At 48.0% G+C, this 22,029-nt stretch overlaps 1 protein-coding gene across 4 annotated transcripts in view; it reads left to right on the plus strand.

Annotated features, from left to right (window-relative positions):
* Positions 1–22,029, plus strand: part of LOC138295898 (amine sulfotransferase-like) — an 895,551-nt gene that overhangs the window by 41,300 nt on the left and 832,222 nt on the right. Inside the window, exon 1 of one of the 4 annotated variants that reach the window (XM_069234509.1) lies at positions 4,105–4,312. The exons of the other annotated variants lie outside the window; for them this stretch is intronic. The gene's annotated coding sequence lies outside the window, so the exon portion shown is untranslated. Of the gene's footprint in view, positions 1–4,104; positions 4,313–22,029 lie in introns of those variants that run through there. 4 annotated transcript variants of the gene reach the window in all.

Here is a 22,029-nt window from a genome sequence, read left to right on the forward strand (position 1 = left end):
GGTGTTAGCCACCTTGGATTCCAAGGTGTGGGGACACTCTGGAGACCTCTGAGTGGCCAGTACCAGCATGTGACATCAGAGACCCCTCCTGATAGATGCATACCTGGGTAGGTAGCCAATCCCCCTCTCAGGGCTATTTAGGGTCTCTCTTCTGGGTGTTTCCTCAGATTCGGTTTGCAAGATTCCTCCAGGACTCCTCTGCATCCCCAGCTTCAGCTTCTGACCGTCAGATCAACCGCAGACTACTCTAGGAACCGCTGTAACTGCAACAAAGTATCCAGGGTGAGTCCTGTGACCTGCAACTTCAGCTCCAGCCAGCATTTGCAACAGTTTCCAAGGTGTGAACGCTCTGAGGACTGCCTGTCTTCACCCTGCACCAGAAGAACGGAAGGAATCTACTGTGTAGTGACAGAGTCACTTCCCTGCTTCTGCAAGCACCCTTCTGTGATGATGACCGTTACTGTGGAAGTCCTTTCTTGATGACGAGCATGCTTCCTGGAACACAGGTGGTGGACCAGTGTGACCCAGAGTGTCCTAAGGTCCAGCTGCCCAAATATGGTGGAAGTAAGAGCTTGCCTCCCTGTGCTGCAACAGTACCCCTGTGCACTGTGTCTCCTCCAGCTCCTTGGGCTTCCAGGCACTTCTTTCAATAGTCCTTCATGCACAGTGTAGCCCAGATCTCCAACACTCGATCCTGTGACGCACAACTTGGTGAGTTGTTCTCCAGCGGCGTGGAACCTTCCTTTGTAGTGCTGTGATGACTGAACTTTGCATCTTCTTTGTCCCTGTGTTGCCTGCATGCTGCCTGATCTTCTGTGGGCTCTCTGAAGTGCTGAGAGCCCCCTCTGCCTCCTCAGTCCGAGTTGAGACCACCAGGTCCCTCCTGGGTCCAAGCAGTTCCATTTTGATGTAAACCGCCTACTTGCGTGAACCAAGGCTTGTTGGCAGAATCCAGCTACACAAACAGCCTACATCCAACAACTCAACGTGGGACATCACCTGCACCAAGAAGGAACTCGCAGCTATCTTCATTCGTGCCCTTCTGTACTCTTCTTCTTACCGGAGAATCCACTTTTGCACCATCTTCTAGGGTGACAGGGGCTCCTGTCCTTCCTGGACTCTTCTTTGACTTCTGGATTTGGTCTCCTCTCTCCACAGGTATTCAGGCCCAGGAATTCGCCATTTGTTGCTTGCAGTCTTACTTGGTTCTTGCAAAATCTCTTATCACGACTTGTAGTGTGTCCTGAGGAAATTTGCTGTACTTTAATCCTGCTTTCCTGGGCTCTGGGGTGGGGTACTTTACTTACCTTTGGTGTTTTCTTACACTCCCAGTGCCCCTCTACACACTACATTTACCTAGGGGGGAATACGTGATTCGCATTCCGCTATTTTAGTATATGGTTTGTGATGCCCCTAGGCCTATTGCAATCTATAGTATTTTCTACTTTTGCGCTATTCTATGACTGTTTGTTTACCTAATTTTAGTGTCTAGTATATATATTGTGTATAATACTTACCTCAAGAAAGAGTATTGTCTCTAAGATATTTTTGGTACTGTGTCACCCAAATAAATACCTTTATTTTTGGTAACACTGAGTATTGTCTTTACTTGTGTATACTATAAGTGGTATTGCATGAGCTTTGCATGTCTCCTAGTTCAGCCTAAGCTGCTTTGCTATAGCTACCTCTATCAGCCTAAGCGGCTAGAGCACTACTACATTTCACTAATAAAGGATAACTGGACCTGGTATAAGGTGTAAGTACTAATTCTAAGAAACAAGAGCACCTCTCCTATCTTATAAATAAGGAAAACAACAAGATAATGGGATATTCCTTTAATGTAAAGAAGGAAATACCTTTATTATATATCAAAAAGACAGGCTTACAAATTCATAAAATAAGTAACATCCCTCCAAAGGCAAGTCAATAAATAGCAACACTAAATAGACACAAACACAACACATAAGGCAACATTCACCCAACTATGTCAAGGACGAACACAAATGTATTGAAAATCACAATACCCCAAAAGAATAAGAAAATCTATCCAAGCAAATAATTTCTTCAAAAAATAATATACACAAAACTTCAATATACTACTCAAAGATGAAAAAAACTCAAAGCATATCCTTTTATTTATCTTTGGTGGTTATGTATAGTTAACTGTCTGACTCATTCGATGTTTGTTCCACCAATCTCGTTTTAATTCTCAGAATTGTATATCACATCCTAGAATCTCACTTTAATCTTCAAAGTTGTGTGTCACATCCTTGTCATTACACTCAACTTTGATATACAGTCACCAATTAGTGTACCGCATCGGTGGATTCAGAACTGCCAATATATACAATCTCTCAACCACCTTTCTAAGGGCTGGATTATAATAAGCACCAAAGGCACAGTCATACATCTAGTGTAAGAGGATAAAAAAAATATACTTATATAATTATATCGATGTCTATGTAACAAATTTGTGTTGTCAAAATATTTTTGTCCCAGCCAGCGGTAGCTAATATAGCAAAACAGTGGATGTCAATACCTATGCCAAGATGGCTAAAACACCCAAAGAGAGTATAGCAGTGAAGTACGTCAAACCGAAACCATAACCTATGTAGTGAACATCAAAGAAAGAAATAAAAACATTACCACAGAACTATACAAATAAATAAAGGCGCCCAAAGAAATACAACGCCACCAAATAAAAACATTGAAAACCATTTTTTGGTGGTCTTGATATATAGACAACATTTTCTTTGTTCGGAGAGGAGAAAAAGAACAGCTGGAAGAATTCTTTATGTGGCTAAATCTATGTGTACAAATTTGAAATTCACCATGAAAAGTGACCGCCAGAAGATTGAGTTTCTAGATGTTTGCATTATACATAGGGATAGTAAACTTGCTGTATCAGTGTATGTGAAAACTACAGCAAGGAACACTCTCTTACATTATGACAGTTACCATCCTAGATGTCAGAGACAAGGCATTCCTTTCAGTCAGTTCTTACGAATTAGAAGGAATTGTAGGGACATGAAGGAATGTTTGAAACATTCTGAAGAAATGTCTAAAAATTCCCCCTAAACTGGTGAAGGACTCACAGAAAAGAAATAAGTATTATGACCGTCAATCTATGTTTCAAAAGAATGCTAGAAAACCGAATGAAAGGTTGGTTTGTACCATTCGTCATTCAAATATAAATGGCAAAATTAGACGAATTATAAATTCACAATGGCACATCCTTAATGTAAGATCGGAGACTGAGCCTTTGGAGAAACCACTTTTTACCTTAAAAAAGAACAACAATTTGAGGAATCTTTTGGTCAAATCTAGAACAACTATTAGCAAGGACCCTCTGCAAAAGTCAATTTCAGGATTAGATCAGATTACCGGGAATCCTAGGTGTGGTAACTGTGCAGCCTGTTGTGGTGTTATAGTTTCCAACAGCATCACATGTAACAACAAGACGATTGATTTGAAAACTTTGTCAAATTGCATATCCAAAAATGTCATTTATCAGATTTTTTGCCCATGCAATTTGTGGTACGTCGGTGAAACAGCAAGAGAGTTTAGGACGTGGTATTATGAACATAGGTCGTCCTTGAAGACCCAAAAACAGAATGCCCCACTAGTGACCCATTGAGCTGAGCATAAGCATAAGGAGGAGGATATTAGATGGACAGTCTTCGAGAAGATTGTCCCCAAAAGTGGCTGCGATGTACATAAGGAAAGGAAGAAACAAGAGGTATTTTGGATCTTTTATCTGGACACATTTTGTAAAGGACTCAATGAAGAAATTCCATGGCAAAACACCTTATGAGTTTCATGTATCATTAGACCTGAGCTAGGAGATATAGCTTCTTTAGCTTTGGTTCTCCTATGTATACCCTACAATTTAGATATTTTGAGTAACTTAAAAGTATTTTTGACAAACATTTCTACAGTTAGGAGAAGTAGCAAAAAAACTGTTTTATGTTCTTTTTTATATAGTAAAGTTTTTTGGATTTAGGTTTTCTGTGTAGTTAGGTATATATATATATTTGATATTTAGTAGATATTACTCAGGTTTAAGACAATTTTTTTTTTTTTTTCTATATCTTTTCTATTATTTGTTTACACTTGCTAAAATGTCTGCCATGGTTGACAGATGTATGAGCCTCCCCAGAGGAATAGTCCCTTTTCTATGTTGATTTCTTCCTGTAGCCTCGTTTGCAGTGCATTTAAAAAAGGACGCTTTCTCAGAACTGAGCCCTTCTACGGGTCTGAGAACGCTTAAAACATGCGTGTAGCAGGAATTTGAACATCCGTCGCTTTTAAGGTAAGATGTTCCCTAAATAAATGGATGTTTAGCTAAAGAGGAGCACGTAATGTTATTATTAGCGAAGAGTCTGTGTCAACAAGGAGTGAAAGTCTAGTTGTTTTTCAGCCAGTCATTCCGGTTTTTCTTGACTCAGGAGTTTTAATTTTTTACATATTTAGAACATACTGCAATTATCGCAATTTTCCATAAACAGCAATATAATCAGGACATGTTTCTATATTGCGCAGGAGAATGAATGTTTTTCTTTTTATTAGGTGGCTTTGTATTTCTTTGGGAGACTTTATTTATTTGTATAGTTCTGTTGTAATGTTTTTATTTCTTTCTTTGATGTTCACTACTTAGGTTATGGTTTCTGTTTGACGTACTTCACTGCTATACCCTATTTGGGTGTTTTAGCCATCTTGGCATAGGTTTTCACATCCACTGTTTTGCTATATTAGCTACCACTGGCTGGGACAAAAAAACTTTGACAACACTAATTTGTTACGTAGACATTGATATAGTTATATAAGTATATTTTTTATCCTCTTACACTAGATGTATTACTGTGCCTTTGGTGCTTATTATAATCCAGCCCTGTGGAAGGTGGTTGAGAGATTGTGTATATTAGAAGTTCGGAATCCACCGAAACGTGCGTTGGCGACAGAGTACCAAAGTTGAGCATATTGTCAGTTTAAGAATTAAGAAATATTTTTGGTGAAAAAAACAGAGTTTTGGGATCTATAGAAGAGAACTGGATACACATCTTGAAGATTGATGCAATACACTAATTGGTGACTGAATATCAAAGTTGAGTGTAATGACTAGGATGTGACACACATCTTTGAAGATTAAAGTGAGATTCTAGGATGTGATATACAATTATGAGAATTAAAACGAGATTGGTGGAACAAACATCGAATGAGTCAGATAGTTAACTATACATAACCACCAAAGATAAACAAAAGGATATGCTTTATGTTTTTTTCATCTTTGAGTAGTATATTGAAGTTTTGTGTATATTATTTTTTGAAGAAATTATTTACTTGGATAGTTTTTCTTATTGTTTTGGGGTATTGCGATTTTCAATATATTTGTGTTCGTCATTGACATAGTTGGGTGAATGTTGTCTTATGTGTTGTGTTTGTGTCTATGTAGTGTTGCTATTTATTGACTTGCCTTTGGAGGGATGTTATTTACCATTTTATGCATTTGTAAGCCTGTCTTTTTGATATATAATAAAGGTATTTCCTTCTTGACATTATAGGAATATCCCATTATCTTGCTTTTTTCCCTTATTTATAAGATAGGAGAGGTGCTCTTGTTTCTTAGAATCGTTTCCCTGGTTCGCTCTCCTTATAGTTTCAGGGACCCCTTTGTGTGTATTTTCATAAGGTGTAAGTACCCAAGGTACCCACTACAAACCAGGCCAGCCTCCTACATTGATGATGCAGCGGTGGGATAAGTACTTGCAATTGCTTTACCACTTTGTTACCTGTGCTTTTCACAAGAAAAGCTTGCTCCAATACTTAGAGCATATATACTATATACCTAGAAACAATTTTCTAACTTTCTTAAAAGTTCTTTAAACTTTGCAAAAGTTTTACAAAGTTCTGAAAAGTTCTCTTTTTTTCTCTAAAAAGTTAGCTCTGCTATTCTACTAACTTTTTGCTCACTTTCCTAAACTTTTTTCTTTCAATATGTCTTCTGTAGAAGCTACCCCTAGAGTTGTGAAAACAACATATGAAAATCTTAACTTTAAAAGTTTGAGGGGCCTCTGTATTGAAAGAAGTATAGGGATTGGGAAGAACCCCATTATGGAGTTCCTCTTAAATCTTCTCCTTCAGGATGACCAGGGACTCAGCACTGGTCCAGATGAGACAGGGGAAGAGGTAGAGGATGACTCCAACCAGGAGTGCTCAGAGGAGCAAGATGACAATCCTGGGGAGGGTCCTTCCACACACCTATCTGTCAACAAGCTCCCTAGTATAACTGGTAGTGGGAAGGGTTCACACTCAAGTAGGGCTCCCTTCACCCCTAGAGGCCAAGTCACTAGAGTGGCCCCTTTTAGAGATAGGTCTGCCTCTGCACACTCTCATATTACCTCTGTTTCAGAGGCTTCACATACTTCTAACCCTGTGGACCAGTCCTTAGATAGGGAACTCAGAATGCTGAGGTTAGAGGAGGCCAGACTGAAGCTTTTGCAGCAGCAGATGACCTTAGACAGGGAATCTCTGGCTGTGGAGAAAGAGAGGCATGGTTTGGGGTTAGTTCTCCATGGTGGAAGTAGCAGTTTTAGGAATACAAATATTAGGGAACCCTCATTTGATTCTAGGAATCTGCACAAAGTTGTCCCTCTTTACAAGAATGGTGATGACATGAACAAGTGGTTTACTGCACTTGAGAGGTCCTGTAAAGGTCAGAGGGTCCCTCATGTACAGTGGGCTGCTATCCTTTGGTTATCCTTCTCTGGCAAAGGTAGAGACAGACTTCTTATTGTCAGAGAGGATGATGCAGATAATTACCAAATTCTTAAGAATGCACTCTTGGATGGTCTGGGCTTAACCACTGAACAGTATAGACTTAAGTTCAGAGAGACCAGAAAGGAGTCATCACAGGACTGGACAGACTGTGTAGACTGTTCTGTAAAGGCCCCAGAAGGTTGGTTACATGGAAGTAAGGTGACTGATTATGAAAGCCTATATAACTTAATTCTGAGAGAACATAGTTTGAATAGTTGTGTGCCTGACTTGTTACATCAGTATCTTATGGACTAAGATCTGACCTCGTCCCAAGAATTGGGAAAGAAGGCAGACAAATGTGTCAGAACAATGGTGAACAGAAAAGCTCATACGTGGGGTGACAAGGATGGCAAGAAGAAATATGGTGAAAAATCTCAGGACAAGAATGGGGATAAAAGTAAACACAAAATCCTTCTTCAGGTCCAAAACACTCATCTGTGGGTGGGAATAAAACCTTTTCATCTTCTTCAAACTCTTCACACAATCATAAAAAGCCTTGGTGTTATGTGTGTAGAAATAAAGGCAATTGGCCAGGGGATTTGTCTTGCACAGGTAAAGCCCCTGAGTCTGCCACCGCTAAGACATCAGACTAAAGTGCCCCTAGCAGTAGTGGTAATACTGGTGGGACTACTGGCAATAGTCAAGCTAAGGGTGTAGTTGGGTTCACTTTTGGGACCATAATAGAAACTGGGGTAGACAGTCCCAAGACAGTTTCTGTCACACCTGGTGGCATTGGCCTTGCAACCTTGGCTGCTTGTCCCCTTAACATGGAGAAGTACAGGCAGTCAATCTTAATAAATGGTGTTGAGGCTCAGGCCTACAGGGACACAGGTGCCAGTATCACTTTGGTGACTGAAAACCTGGTGTCACCTGCACAACACCTCCTTGGACAGAAGTACCAAGTTACTGATGTCAATGACTCCACTCACTCTCTCCTCTTAGCTGTAGTTCAACTTAGTTGGGGTGGAGTAACTGGCCCTAATTAGGTGGTAGTATCACCTAGCTTACCTGTAGATTGTCTCTTAGGGAATGACCTAGAGGCCTCAGGTTGGGATGAGGTAGAGTTTATGACCCATGGGTCCATGCTGGATATCCCTGAGGAATTGCTTCCTCTCCTTTCTGGTGAAATGAAAAAGCAAAGGAGAGAAAAAGGCCTGAAAACTCAGGATCCCTCTCCACCAACAGGTAAAAAGGGTATCAAAGTATCCCTTCCCCACCCTGCCTCTAAGGATACGATTCCTGTGGTGGGAGAAACCTCTCCTGGGGTGGAAACTGTACCAAAGGAGCCCTCAGCTACCACAGCTGGACTCCCAGAAGTAAAAGTACCTCTCTGTGGAATTACTAATCCAGATGTGCAAAAGTGCACCATCTTAGTAAATGGAGCAACCCTCCAGCCCTCTCAGAGAAACAACTGTAGTGCAGCAGCCCTGTCCTGGTGTGGAGCTTATAGGACAGCAGCCCTGCCCTGCTCTAACTCAAGAGAAACAGCAACCCTATTCTCTCTTACAGCCATATGGACAAGTTTTTGCCCAGCTATGGCTTTATTGAGACAGCATCCCTGTCTAGCATTTCCTGCATTTGACATAGGCCCAGTGGACCAATCCCACTGCCCAACTTTAAAACATACTCAAAGGAACTCTGAGAATTTACGCTCACACTGTTGGTTAGGTAAAAATCTCCAAACAGGGCGGTTTACATCCCAACAGGGAAGTAACCATAGAGTGAATGATAAAGGGAGTAACCACTCTATTGCAGATCTACTCTCCACTTATCACGGCTTAGACAATAAAGTCTCAACTGGCTATGGTAACCTTATTGTCCTTCGTTTGGGGGGTTGTGTGAGAAAGTAGCCTCTTTCTAGCATGGTTACTCCCAGTTTTGGCCCGTTTGTGAGTGTGTGTCAGTGTGTTTTTACTGTGTCACTGGGATCCTGCTAGCCAGGACCCCAGTGCTCATAGATAAAAACCTATATGTCAGTATGTTTTTGCCTGTCTCACTGGGATCCTGGTGGTCAGGACCCCAGTGCTTATAATTTATGGCCTAATGTGTATGCCTGTGTAGTACCTAACTGTGTCACTTAGGCTCTGCTAACCAGAACCTAAGTGCTTAAGCTCTCTATGCTTTTAAAATTGTCACTGTAGGCCAGTGACTACATTTACCAATTTCTATTGGCATACTGGACCCCCCCTTATAAGTCCCTAGTATATGGTACCTAGGTACCCAGGGCATTGGGATTCCAGGAGATTCATATGGGCTGTAGCATTTCTTATGCCACCCATAGGGAGCTCAGACAAACTCTTGCACAGGCCTGCTATTCCAGCCTGCGTGAAATAATCCACGTTATTTCACCACCATTTTCACAGCACTTAAGTAACGTATAAGTAATCTATGGGGGTCATTACAATATTGGTGGTAAAAACCGCTTACTGCCGTGCAGAAGACCGCCAATACACCGCCGCGGCCGCGGAATTCCGGCACAGCTATTATGACACACATCTCGGAATCCGCCGAAATTCAGACACCCACACAACTCCGCCACACCAAAGGTCAGTGATAAACTGGCGAAAACAAATCCTCCACCTCCACGCCAACAGAAACACGCCCATGCTATTACAACCCACGAATCCACGCGGCGGTCTTTCAACTGCGGTATTCCATTGGCGGTACACACCGCCGCGCTCAAAATACACACACATCTCCAAAACACCGCCACATTGGACAATTCCAAATACACACACCTGATACACATACACACACCACTCCCACACACCCAATACAATATAAAACACACACCCACATCACCTACAAACCCCTACGACCACAATTCACGGACGAAGGGCAGAGAGACAGCACAGCAAAGACAACCCCACAATACAGAGGCACACAACACCATCACCCACACAACATCCACGCACAAAACACCACACACCACTACACATCACCACACACATCAACACTCACACCGCCCCACACATCACACACACCACCCCATGCACGCCAAAGACACTCCCGCTTTTCCGAGGAGGAGCTCCGGGTCATGGTGGAGGAAATTGTCCGGGTAGAGCCACAGCTATTTGGCTCACAGGTGCAGCACACATCCATAGCCAGGAAGATGTAGCTAAGGCGCAGAATAGTCAACAGGGTCAACGCTGTGGGACAGCACCCAAGAAATCGGGAGGACATCAGGAAGAGGTGGAACGACCTACGGGGGAAGGTGCGTTCAACGGTCTCCAGGCACAACATCGCGGTTCAGCGGACTGGCGGCAGACCCCCACAACTAACAACATGGGAGGAGCAAGTCTTGACCATCATGCATCCAGAGGGCCTCGGAGGAGTCGGTGGAGGATGGGACCCTGGTAAGTCAAATCTTAACTATCATATCCCCCACCCTACCTGCATGCTATCACACACCCCCACCCTCACACCCTCCCCTATCACCCCTAATACTCACTAATGTATTCATAAAACAAACTACACATCCCAACACCAAGCCCTGCATGACACAACTAAGCATGGACACCTATCACCTAAGCATGCCCACTGCACATATCCAGAACAACCCCCTAACCATCATCACACAATCCCCCACACAGGAATGCTTGCACTGGGGTACACAGACACCCACCCATTGCACACCATCACACACACACATGCAATAATCATGCTCTTATGCCCCTGCAGGAACACGAAGGACCGTCACCACACCAGAGGGTCCAGACAACACCACTCCACCCCCAGAAGAGGCCCACAGTGACGATAGCAGCTCTGCCCTACTGGAGCCTGGTGACCAGCCCGGACCATCGTGGGCCTCAGGACAGTCGGTTCCCCTTGCACAGGCACAGCCCAACACTGACCTTCCACCCTCTGGTAACACCAGCACAGCACCCACCCAGTGGGCCCAAACCTCCGTACCCAGGACAGGTCAATCAGCGGTGTGTCCACCACTACAGGGAACCCAGGGTAACCCACCACCCCAACAACAACAGGGACCTGGGGGCAGTGGTAGTGGGCACACAGTCCAGGTGACGGAGGCACAGGAACACAGGGGAACTGGGAGGGCTGCTGTGCGACAGGGGGCAGACAGGCCAAGGGAACCCACTCTCCACGAGGCCCTCACCTCCATCATGGGAGCATACCACCACTCCCAGGAGACGATGGCGACGGTCCTGGTCAAGTTTCAGGAGACCCAGCGCCTGCAGGAGGACCAGTATTTGGGGTTCAGGGAGGAGCTCAGGACCATCAGCTCCACCTTGGGCACCATCGTAGGGGTGCTGACGGACATACAGCAGACCCTGAGGGACACTGTGGCCCTCCAAGGGGCCCCTGACACTAGCCAGGACGATGAACTGCCCACCACCTCCGCCAGCGCTAGTGGACAGGACGCCCCGCCACAGGACCACCACACCAGCACCCCACCCCCTGCAGACGGACAACCACCATGCAAGCGGTCCCTGTGAGCCAGGAACAGGACAGAGCAAGATGGCAAGACCCCCACCAGGAAATGAGACCACCCTGACTGTCCCCCCACTGTCCCACTTTGTTACCCTGTCCATACTTGAACTGCCCCAGCGCCACTTCCTATGCCCATATGGGCAGTGCACCTGTGAGACTAATAGACTGGACTCTGCCATGGACATTCCTCCGCCATCACCCCTCACCATTTTACAACCCCCTCCCATTTCTGAGCACTTCAATAAACACCCTTGAAACACAAAACAATCTGGAGTCAGTCTATGATTTGTTAAAATGTAATATCTATGACAGTGTCAAAGTGCGTTGTGAGATGAAAAGGCAACATACCAATGTCACACATCAAAAGTACTTGAAGGATGCAAGTAGATGACACACGTTGGTAACCACACCTGTGAAACCGTAATGGAAAGAAACAACTCAATTACCATACAATCCCAATAAATTACACACAGGATAGAGGAAGACGTGTGACAGTGAATGTAATGGTAAAAATGAAAATGTTCTCACCTGTGTGTCACTGTAAATATTGCTGTATGACTGACTCCCTGTTGTCGTTGTCTTCTTCCTCAGCTTCCTCCTCATCACTGTCCACAGGCTCCACAGGCTCCACAGCTGGCACAACACCGTCATCTGGACCATCCTCCTGCAGAAAAGGCACCTGGCGTCGCAAAGCCAAATTATGAAGCATCGAGCAGGCGATGATGATCTGGCACACCTTCTTCGGTGAATAGAATAGGGGACCACCTGTCATATGGAGGCACCTGAACCTGGCCTTAAGGAGGCCGAAGGTGCGTTCGATCACCCTCCTAGTACGCCCATGGGCCTCATTGTAGCGTTCCTCTGCCCTGGTCCTGGGATTCCTCACTGGGGTCAATAGCCAGGAAAGGTTGGGGTAACCAGAGTTCCCTAATAGCCATACACGGTGCCTCTGGAGTTGACCCATCATATCAGGGATGCTGCTATTCCGCAGGATGTAGGCGTCATGCACCGAGCTAGGGAACATAGCATTAACCTGGGAGATGTACTGGTCTGCCAAACAGACCATCTGTACATTCATGGAATGATAACTCTTCCTGTTCCTGTACACCTGTTCACTCCTGTGGGGGGGGACCAGAGATACATGGGTGCCATCAATGGCACCTATGACGTTGGGGATATGTCCAAGGGCATAGAAGTCACCTTTAACTGTAGGCAAATCTTCCACCTCAGGGAAAATTATGTATCTCCTTACGTGTTTCAGCAGGGCAGACAACACTCTGGACAAGACGTTGGAAAACATAGGCTGGGACATCCCTGATGCCATGGCCACTGTTGTCTGAAAAGACCCACTTACAAGGAAATGGAGCACTGACAGCACCTGCATGTCAGGGAGGATTCCAGTGGGATGGCGGATTGGTGACATCAGGTCTGGCTCCAACTGGGTACATAGTTCCTGGATTGTGGCACGGTCAAACCTGTAGGTGACGATTACATGTCGCTCTTCGATTGTCAACAGGTCCACCAGCGGTCAGTACACCGGAGGATTCCGCCATCTTCTCACATGTCCCAGCTGACGGCGCCTACGAAGGACAACAGCGACGATAAAGTCAATTTTCCTCCAGGTATGTACCCACAGTTACACAGAAGACTACACCAAACACAAAACCCTTCCTGTATGTGTGTTGAGTGTAGGCCTAGCTATGTGTGACGCAGAAGTAAATGAAGCCATGTGGGCCCCTGAAATGGCGGCTGCCTGACCTCTAAACTGGGACAATGGGATTGTGGGGTACCTGCGCTGGCGTTGCACACCGTCGCGGTAGGCAGTCGTAGACCGCGGCGCAATGCTGCATTGGTTAACATAGGACCCTATGGGTCCCAGGAGCCAATGAACAGGTGCGCCGGCGGTGATGATACGCACCGCCGCAGACGTCACCGCCGCGGACATCACCGCCATTTTCACTAGATACCTGACCTTCGACAGGAGAGGACCTACACTGCACGTGCTGCTGTGACCTCGGTCTGGAAGCGACGATGGCTGCTGCGTCTGGGGAAAGGGCCCCTGCCTTCACTGCTTAGGAGTTGGAGAAACTTGTAGACGGGGTCCTCCCCCAGTACACGCTACTCTACGGTCCTCCAGACCAACAGGTTAGTACACAGGGAGCACGTTGTATGGGCTAGGCCTGGGTGGAAAGGGCTGGTTGTAAGAGGGAAGGGTGCAGAGTTCAGGGAACATTAATGCATGTGAATGAATGGGCCACATGGCTAGAGTAGGGAGAGGGCCACTCACATCGACGGTGCAGTTGGTAATGACTTTTCGTCTTCCCTTGTGCATGTCATGTAGGTCACCGCCCACCAGAAGAGGGACATTTGGCGTGCCATCGCCAAGGACGTCCGGACCCTGGGGGCCCACCAGAGACAGGGCACCCACTGCCGGAAAAGATGGGAGGACATTCGCCGCTGCAGCAAGAAGACGGCGGAGGCTCAGCTGGGGATGGCCTCCCAAGGTGGGAGGGGTGTCTGTCGCACCATGACCCCCCTGATGTTCCGGATCCTGGTGGTGGCCTACCCTGAGTTGGATGGGCGCTTGAGGGCATCACAGCAGACACAAGGGGGTGAGTACAACATCATTCTGCGGACTTTGCGTCATTAGAGGGGTCTGGTTGGGGGAGGAGGGCTGTGGGTGTACCTAGGCCAGCCAGAAATACGTTGACTACGCCCCTCTGTAATGCAGCCCATGTGACACTCTACACCCACGCAGTAGAGAGACAAGTACAGGTATATATGCCCCTGTGGCATCCATGTGTGCAGATGTCCACCATAGCCATGTAGGCCAGATCCCAAGAATTGCATATGCAGAGGCCAGGAGCACGGCGTAGTGCAGGGGGCTGCTGTGTCTGTCTTGTCCGCCAACGGTATCGGTATGCCATGCACTCAACCTGTTCTTTTTCTGTCTTCCCCCCCCCACCTTTTTGTGCTCTCCCTGTTCTTTTGTGCATCAGCATCATCTGGCGGAGGTACAGTGGCACCGGAGCACGAGGGAGCTGCATCCCACATGGCCATGGAGGGCCACACCACGGACTCAGAATGCACCAGTGGGACGGAGGGCGAGGGGAGCTTCACGTCGGCCACCGGATCACCAACCAGCGACACGGACTCGTCCGCCGATGAGAGCTCTCTTGTGGTGGCGGCACAATCTGTGCGCCCCACTTCTACAGGTACAGCCGCCACCTCCCCTACCAGCACTGCCCTCCCAGCAGCCCCTCAGCGTTCGCCCCGTGCCCGCTCACCCAGGAGGGTGGGCATCACCTTCAGGCCCTGCCCCAGTCACCCCTGCTGCCCTCAGTGAGGAGGCCATTGACCTCCTCAGGTCACTCACTGTTGGGCAGTCTACCATTGTGAATGCCATCCAGGGTGTAGAAAGGGAGTTGCAACAGGGTAATGCATTCCTGGAGGGCATTCTTTCTGGTCAGGCTGTCCTTCAGCGAACCCTGCAATCTCTGGCCTCAGCACTGATGGCAGCCATTGTCCCTGTGTCTAGCCTCCCCCCTCCAACCTCCTCCACCCAGACCCAGTCCCCTGCACCCCAGCCCATCCCAAGCACACCTACAGACCAGCATGCACACAAGTGAACACACACAAGTAGCTCAAGCAAACATAGGCACCACACAACCCACAGGCACTCACGCAAGCCTCACCCACATACAGACACAGCAACATCCACTGCCTCCACTGTGTCCCCCCTCCTCCTCTTCTGCCTCCTCCCTCCCAGTCTCGTCTAAACACACACCTGCATGCACTACATCTACAGGCACCAGGAATCGCAACAGAACACCCAGCACCACTTCCCGCTCACCTGCACTCACCACCTCCACTGCCATTTACACGTCCCCTGTGTCCTCTCCCAGTGTGTCTGTGACGCCCCCTCCCAAAGTACACAAACGCGGGCACCCACACACCCAACATCCATCCACCTCACGACAGCCTCCAGTACCTGCACCTGCACCCAAAACACCTAAAGTGACACCTCCTACAACCACCTCCTCTTCCTCCACTCCCAGGCCCCCTCCAACTACCCATCCCAGTGTTCGTCAGAAACTGTCCCTCTGTAAAGTTGACCTTTTTGCCCCCACCCCCCCTCCAATTCATCAGTCCCGTCGTAGCGCCTCAGCCAAAAAGCCTCCAATACCAGTGGTGCCTGTTCAAGGTGTGTGGAGTGCACCGGCCACCAGGGCAGGCAATATGACCCGGAGCCAAGGCACTGGCAGCCCACCCCCTGTAAAGGCTCTGAAATTGGAAAGTGGACGACGGACCGTGTGAAGACTCCTGGAGGGGAAACAACTCACGGGGGTCCCAAGGGGATTGGAGAGTCAGCTGTGACTCCACCAAAGGTGGGGAAGGGCCAGAGTTAGTCTGCCCAGCCTGTTCTGAGTATCACGGCGGAGAAGGGCGGCATCATTCCCGGCGGTCAAGACGCCACCGCCAGCACCGTCGTCACTGGTCCGGAGACCACCGCCAGAGTCATTGCCCAGGAGGGCCCAAGTATCGCCACTGGTCAGGAGACCACCGCCACCGCCGGATTCAGTGCCCAGGAGGGCCCAAGTATCGTCACTGGTCAGGAGACCACCGCCGGAGTCATTGCCCAGGAGGGCCCAAGTATCGTCACTGGTCAGGAGACCACCGCCACAGCCGGATTAATTGCCCAGGAGGGCCCAAGTATCGTCACTGGTCAGGAGACCACCGTCGGAGTCATTGCCCAGGAGGGCCCAAGTATCGTCACTGGTCAGGAGACCACCGCCACCGCCGGAGTCAGTGCCTAGGAGGGCCCAAGTATCGTCACTGGTCAGGAGACCACCGCCGGAGTCATTGCCCAGGAGGGCCCAAGTATCATCACTGGTCAGGAGACCACCGCTGGAGTCATTGCCCAGGAGGGCCCAAGTATCGTCACTGGTCAGGAGACCACCGCCACCGCCGGAGTCAGTGCCCAGGAGGGCCCCGGCTGCCACAGCACAGGTGGGCTATGAGGGAACGTCATGCCACACACCAATGCCCAGTCTAGGGAACGTCATGCCACACACCAATGCCCAGTCTAGGTAACTTCATGCCACACACCAATGCCCGTTCCAAAACCGCCATGGTAAAGCACCGCTGAACAGTCCAGAACCGCCATGGCAAAGCACTGCTGAACAGTCCAGAGACCGCCATGGCAAAGCACCACTGAACAGTCCAGAGACGGCCATGGCAAAGCACCGCTGAACAGTCCAGAGACCGCCATGGGAAAGCACCGCTGAACAGGGCATGCACTGCTGAACAGGGCAAGCACTGCTGAACAGTCCAGAACCGCCATGGCAAAGCACCGCTGAACAGTGCAGAGACCACCATGACAAAGCACCGCTGAACAGGGCATGCACCGCTGAACAGGGCAAGCACCGCTTAACAGTCCAGAACCACCATGGCAAAGCACCGCTGAACAGTCCAGACACCGCCATGGCAAAGCAACGCTGAACAGTCCAGAGACCGCCATGGCAGAGCACCGCTGAACAGTCCAGAACCGCCATGGCAAAGCACCACTGAACAGTCCAGAGACCGCCATGGCACAGCACCGCTGAACAGGGCATGCACCGTGTAAGAATGAAAAGACCGGCACATCAAGCATCGTTAACCAATGTGCAGCTGGGACAGTTTCGGGACAGGAACTTTCACGGGGAGACTAATCCAGTCTGGGCACCAGTCCCCCTTCAGAGCCAGTGGCGGCTGTTATCTACTTGTGAAATTGTGGCTTTGCACTCCCCAGGATGGAACAGTGGGCAAGCCACCCACTGTAGAGACTTGAGAGACTGTGGCTTTGCACTCCCCAGGATGGAACAGTGGGCAACCCACCCACTGTAGAGACTTCAGAGACTGTGGCTTTGCACTCCCCAGGATGGAACAGTGGGCAACCCACCCACTGTAGAGACTTGAGAGACTGTGACTTTGCACTCCCCAGGATGTAACAGTGGGCAAGCCACCCACTGTAGAGACTTGAGAGACTGTGGCTTTGCGCTCCCCAGGATGGAAAAGTGGGCAACCCACCCACTGTAGAGACTTGAGAGACTGTGGCTTTTCACTCCCCAGGATACATCAATGGGCATGGAGCCCCGTCGTGGATCTGGCTTTGCACTCATCCGGCTGAGGTGCCCCCCCTTCCCTTCCCCCTGAGGTGCCTGTAGTATTTCGATCTGATGCCCCGGCAGTGTTCTCTCTGATTGTGGACAGGTATCTACTGTGGGCCTCGCCCATGCATTTTTGGACTAGTGGTGCACGGACATTGATATGTGCATATCTGCACTACTTCTCGTAATGTATATATTTCTGGCTGATTTGATTATATATCTGTATATTTTTGACAGACATGTATATTGCTACATTACAATGTTTGAACTGATTTCGCTTTGTCTTTGCATTCTTCCGGGGGGATTGTGGGTTGTTACTGTGATTTTTATGGATGCATTGGTGTGTATGTTGTAATATGCGAGGGTGGGGGTGGGGGTGTTTCGTGTGTGTCCCCCTAACTTTTGCATCCCTTCCCCCCCATGTCGTAGGTGCAGTACTCACTGTTGTCTTCGGCCGCGCCGGTGTTGGTCTTCGTAGATGAGTAGGAATACAAGGGCCGGTAGAATGTGTAATTCGGGCTCCATGGAGTCCTCGTTCCTCGTGGGATGTGTTCAGGTGAGCGTTTTCCCATTGCAGTAACTGTTTCCGCTGTGTTTTTATCCACGGTGAATCCGCCCCGGAAAAGGTGGCGGATTGGCCTGTTGTAATACTGTGGGCCCGTACATTGTCTTCCGCCTGGCTGTTGGCGGTGACCGCTGCGCTGCTTGTCTTTTCCTGCCGTGGCGGGCAGTGTGTTAAAGTGGCTGTCTTTTTTGGCGGTTTCCGCCAGGGTCATAATTCCCTTTTTTTGTCCGCCGGACTGATTGCGGTATTGCCGCACCTTTAACACCGTCCGCCAGGGTTGTAATGACCCCCTATATGTCTAACCTTCACTTGCTGAAGGTTAGGTGCAAAGTTACTAAGTGTGAGGGCACCCTTGCATTAGCAAAGGTGCCCCCACATAGTTTAGGGCCATTTCCCCGGACCTTGTGAGTGAGGGGACACCATTACACATGTGCACTACATATAGGTCAATACCTATATGTAGCTTCACAATGGTAACTCCGAATTTGGCCATGTAACATGTCTAAGATCATGGAATTGTCCCCCCATTCCAAATGTGGTAGTGGGGTGCCAATTTCATGCATCCTGGGGGCTCCAACATGAACCCCCGGTACTGCCAAACCAGCTCTCTGAGGCTTGCACTGCAGCTACAGCTGCTGCCACCTCACAGACAGGGTTCTGCCCTCCTGGGGTCTGGGCAGCCCAGTCCCAGGAAGGCAGAACAAAGCATTTCCTCTGCGAACAGGGTGATACACCCTCTCCCTTTGGAAATAGATGTTACATGCTGGGGAGGGGTAGCCTCCCCAGCCTCTGGAAATGCTTTGAAGGGCACAGATGGTGCCCTCGCCATAAACCAGTCTACACCGGTTCAGGGACCCCTTCTCCCCTGCTCTGGTGTGAAACTGGACAAAAGAAAGGGGAGTGACCAGTCCCCTGTCCATCATCACCCAGGGGTTGTGCCCAGAGCTCCTCTAGTGTGTCCCAGACTTCAGCGATCTTGCTTTGCAAGGTGTGGGGGCACTCTGGAGGCCTCTGAGTGGCCAGTGCCAGCAGGTGACATTAAAGACCCCTCCTGATAGGTCCTTAGCTGATAAGGTAGCCAGTCCCCCTCTCAGGGCTATTTAGGGTCTCTCCTGTGGGTTCTTTTCAGATTCTGCTTGTAAGTTTCCTTCAGAAATCCTCTGCAACAACTTCAGACTCTTCTGACCTCGGATCAAACGCAGCCTGCTCCTAGAAACGCTGTAACTGCAACAAAGTGTATACAAGAGACACTTTTCTTCAGCAACCTCAGCTCCAAGTCAGCAACTGCAACAGTTTCCACAGTGTGTACACTCTGGCGACTCCCTGTCTTCATCCTGCACCAGAAGGACCGAAGAAATCTCCTGTGGAGTGACGGAGTCACTCCCTTGCTCCAAGCAGGCACCTTCCAAGACGACGACCAGTACCCTGGGACTACTCTCACAGCAACCAGCATGCTCCTAAGGGCACAGAGGGTGGACATCATTGACACAGACTATTCTGAGGTCCTGCTGATGCAATTTGGAGGACGTAAGACCTTGCCTTCCCTGAAAGCGATGGTACCCCTTTTTTCTGTGTCTTTTTTGCCTCCTGAGGCCTCTGTGCACTCTTTTCAAAATTCCTTCATGCACAGCCTCGCCCAGGTCCCCAGCACTCAATCCTCCAATGCTCAACTCGCTGAGTTGTTCTCCGGCGGTGTGGGACTTCTTTTGTTGTGCTGTATCAACTGTGTTTTGCACCTCCTTTGAACCCTCCTGCAACTCCTGGGGGTGCTGACTGGCATTCCGAGGGCTCTGTAAAGTGCTGAGAGCCCCCTCTTCCCCCTCACAGAGAGTTGAGGCCCCCAGGTCCCACCTGGGTCCATCCAGAGCTATTTTGATGCAAAATGCACTTTTGTAGTAACCAAGGCTAGTTGTCGCTTTCCAACACAAAATCTCATCTGCAACAATCTTCACGCCGTGGGACATCTTTTGCATCATGCAGAAACCCGCTGGAATCTTCCTAGGGTGCATTCCTTGCATCTTCAACTAACTGGGGACTCTTCTTTTGCACCCTCTTCTGGGTTGGCAGGGGCTCCTGTCCTTCCTGGAAATTCTTTCGACTTCTGGACTTGGTACCCTTCCTTTGCAGGTCTTCAGGTCCAATAATCCAACAATTCTTCTTTGCAGACTTGGTTGGCTGCTGCAAAATCCCCAAAACAAGGTGTAGTGTGTCCTAAGGAAACTTGCAGTACTTTACTCCTGCTTTTCTGGGCTCTAGGGTGTGGTAATTTACTTACCTTTACTGTATTCTTACTCTCCCAGTGATTCTGCACACACTATACTTGTCTAGGGGGGAATTTGTGATTCACTTTCTTAGTATATGGTTTTTGTTGCCCCTAGACCTATTTTCTCCCATTGCATTCTATAGGATTTCCTACTGTTTGCATTGTTCTATGACTATTTAATTGTCCAATTTTGGAGTCTAGTGTATATATTGTGTATAATACTTACCTCCAGAAGAAGTATTGTCTCTAAGATATTTTTGGTACTGTGCCACCCAAATAAATACCTGTTTTTTTGGTAACACTGAGTATTGTCTTTACTTGTGTATAAGTACTGTGTAACTATAAGTGGTATTGCAGGAGCTTTGCAGGTCTCCTAGTTCAGCCTAAGCCGCTCTGCTATAGCTACCTCTATCAGCCTAAGCTGCTAGAACACTACTACATTTCACTAATAGGGGATAACTGGACCTGGTATAAGGTGTAAGTACCCAAGGTACCCACTACACTCCAGGCCAGCCTCTTACAGTTACTAGTGCTTTTCACAAGAAAAGTGTACTCCAATACTTAAAGCTATATACAATTGTGACTAGCAGTCATTTTTCACTTTCTAAAAAGTTCTTTCAAACTTTCTAAAAGTTTTCAAAAGTTCTGAAAAGTTTTTATTTTCTCTAAAAAGTTAGGCCGAGTAGTTTGATAACTTTTTACTCCTCTCCCTAACCTCTTTCTTTCACTGTGTCTGTTTTAAGGCTACCCCCAGGGTTGCGAAGACCACTTATGAAAGCTTGAATTTCCAAAGTCTGAGCTGTCTCTGCTTAGAAAGAAGTTTATGGATTGGGAAGAACCCTAACAAGGAATTTCTCTTGAATCTCCTCTTGCAAGATGGCCAGGAACATCCAACTGGTCAGGTACAGTCAGAAGGGGAGGTAGAGGGAGATTCCACCCAGGTAGATTCAGGGGAGCATTCTGAAGATCCAGGGGAGGGTCCTTCCAGAGATCTTTCCATAAACATGCCTCCCAGTGTAGCTGGTACTGGGAAGGGGTCACACACAGGTAGGGCACCCTCCACACCTAGAGGCCAGGTCACTAAAGTAACTCACGTTAGGGAAAGGTCTTCCTCTGCTCATTCCCATGTCACTTCGGTATCAGAAGTGTCCCACACATCCAACCTTGAGGATTAGTCCCTAGATAGAGAACTCAGAAAGCTAAGGTTGGAGGAGGCCAGGCTGAGGTTACAGAACAACAGTTGGCCTTAGACAGGGAATCCCTGGCTTTGGAAAGGGAAAGACAGGGGTTGGAGTTAGTTCCCCATGGGAACAGCAGCAGCAGTAGTTTCAGAAACTCCAGTGTTTGAAAACACACATTTGATTCCAGAAACTTGCACAAGGCTGTTCCCCCTTACAAAGATGTGGATGACATTTACAAGTGGTTTGCTGCACTTGAGAGGTCCTGTAAAGTTCAGAGGGTGCCTCAGACACAGTGGGCTGATATCCTGTGGTTGTCTTTCACTGGCAAAGGGAGAGACAGACTCCATATTGTCAGAGAAGATGACTCAGGCAACTACCATGTTCGGAAAAGTGCACTCTTAGATGGATTAGGCTTAACCACTGAACAATATAGAATCAAGTTCAGATAAACCAGAAAAGAGTCTTCACAGGATTGGATAGATTTTGTAGACTGTTCAGTGAATGCCTTATAATGTTGGTTGAATGGCTTATACAATCTGATTCTGAGAGAGCATATTCTTAACAATTGTGTGTCTGATTTGTTGTACCAATATCTTGTGGACT

The sequence above is a fragment of the Pleurodeles waltl genome, chromosome 5 (genome assembly GCF_031143425.1).
Source record: "Pleurodeles waltl isolate 20211129_DDA chromosome 5, aPleWal1.hap1.20221129, whole genome shotgun sequence".
Classification (NCBI taxonomy): domain Eukaryota; kingdom Metazoa; phylum Chordata; class Amphibia; order Caudata; family Salamandridae; genus Pleurodeles; species Pleurodeles waltl.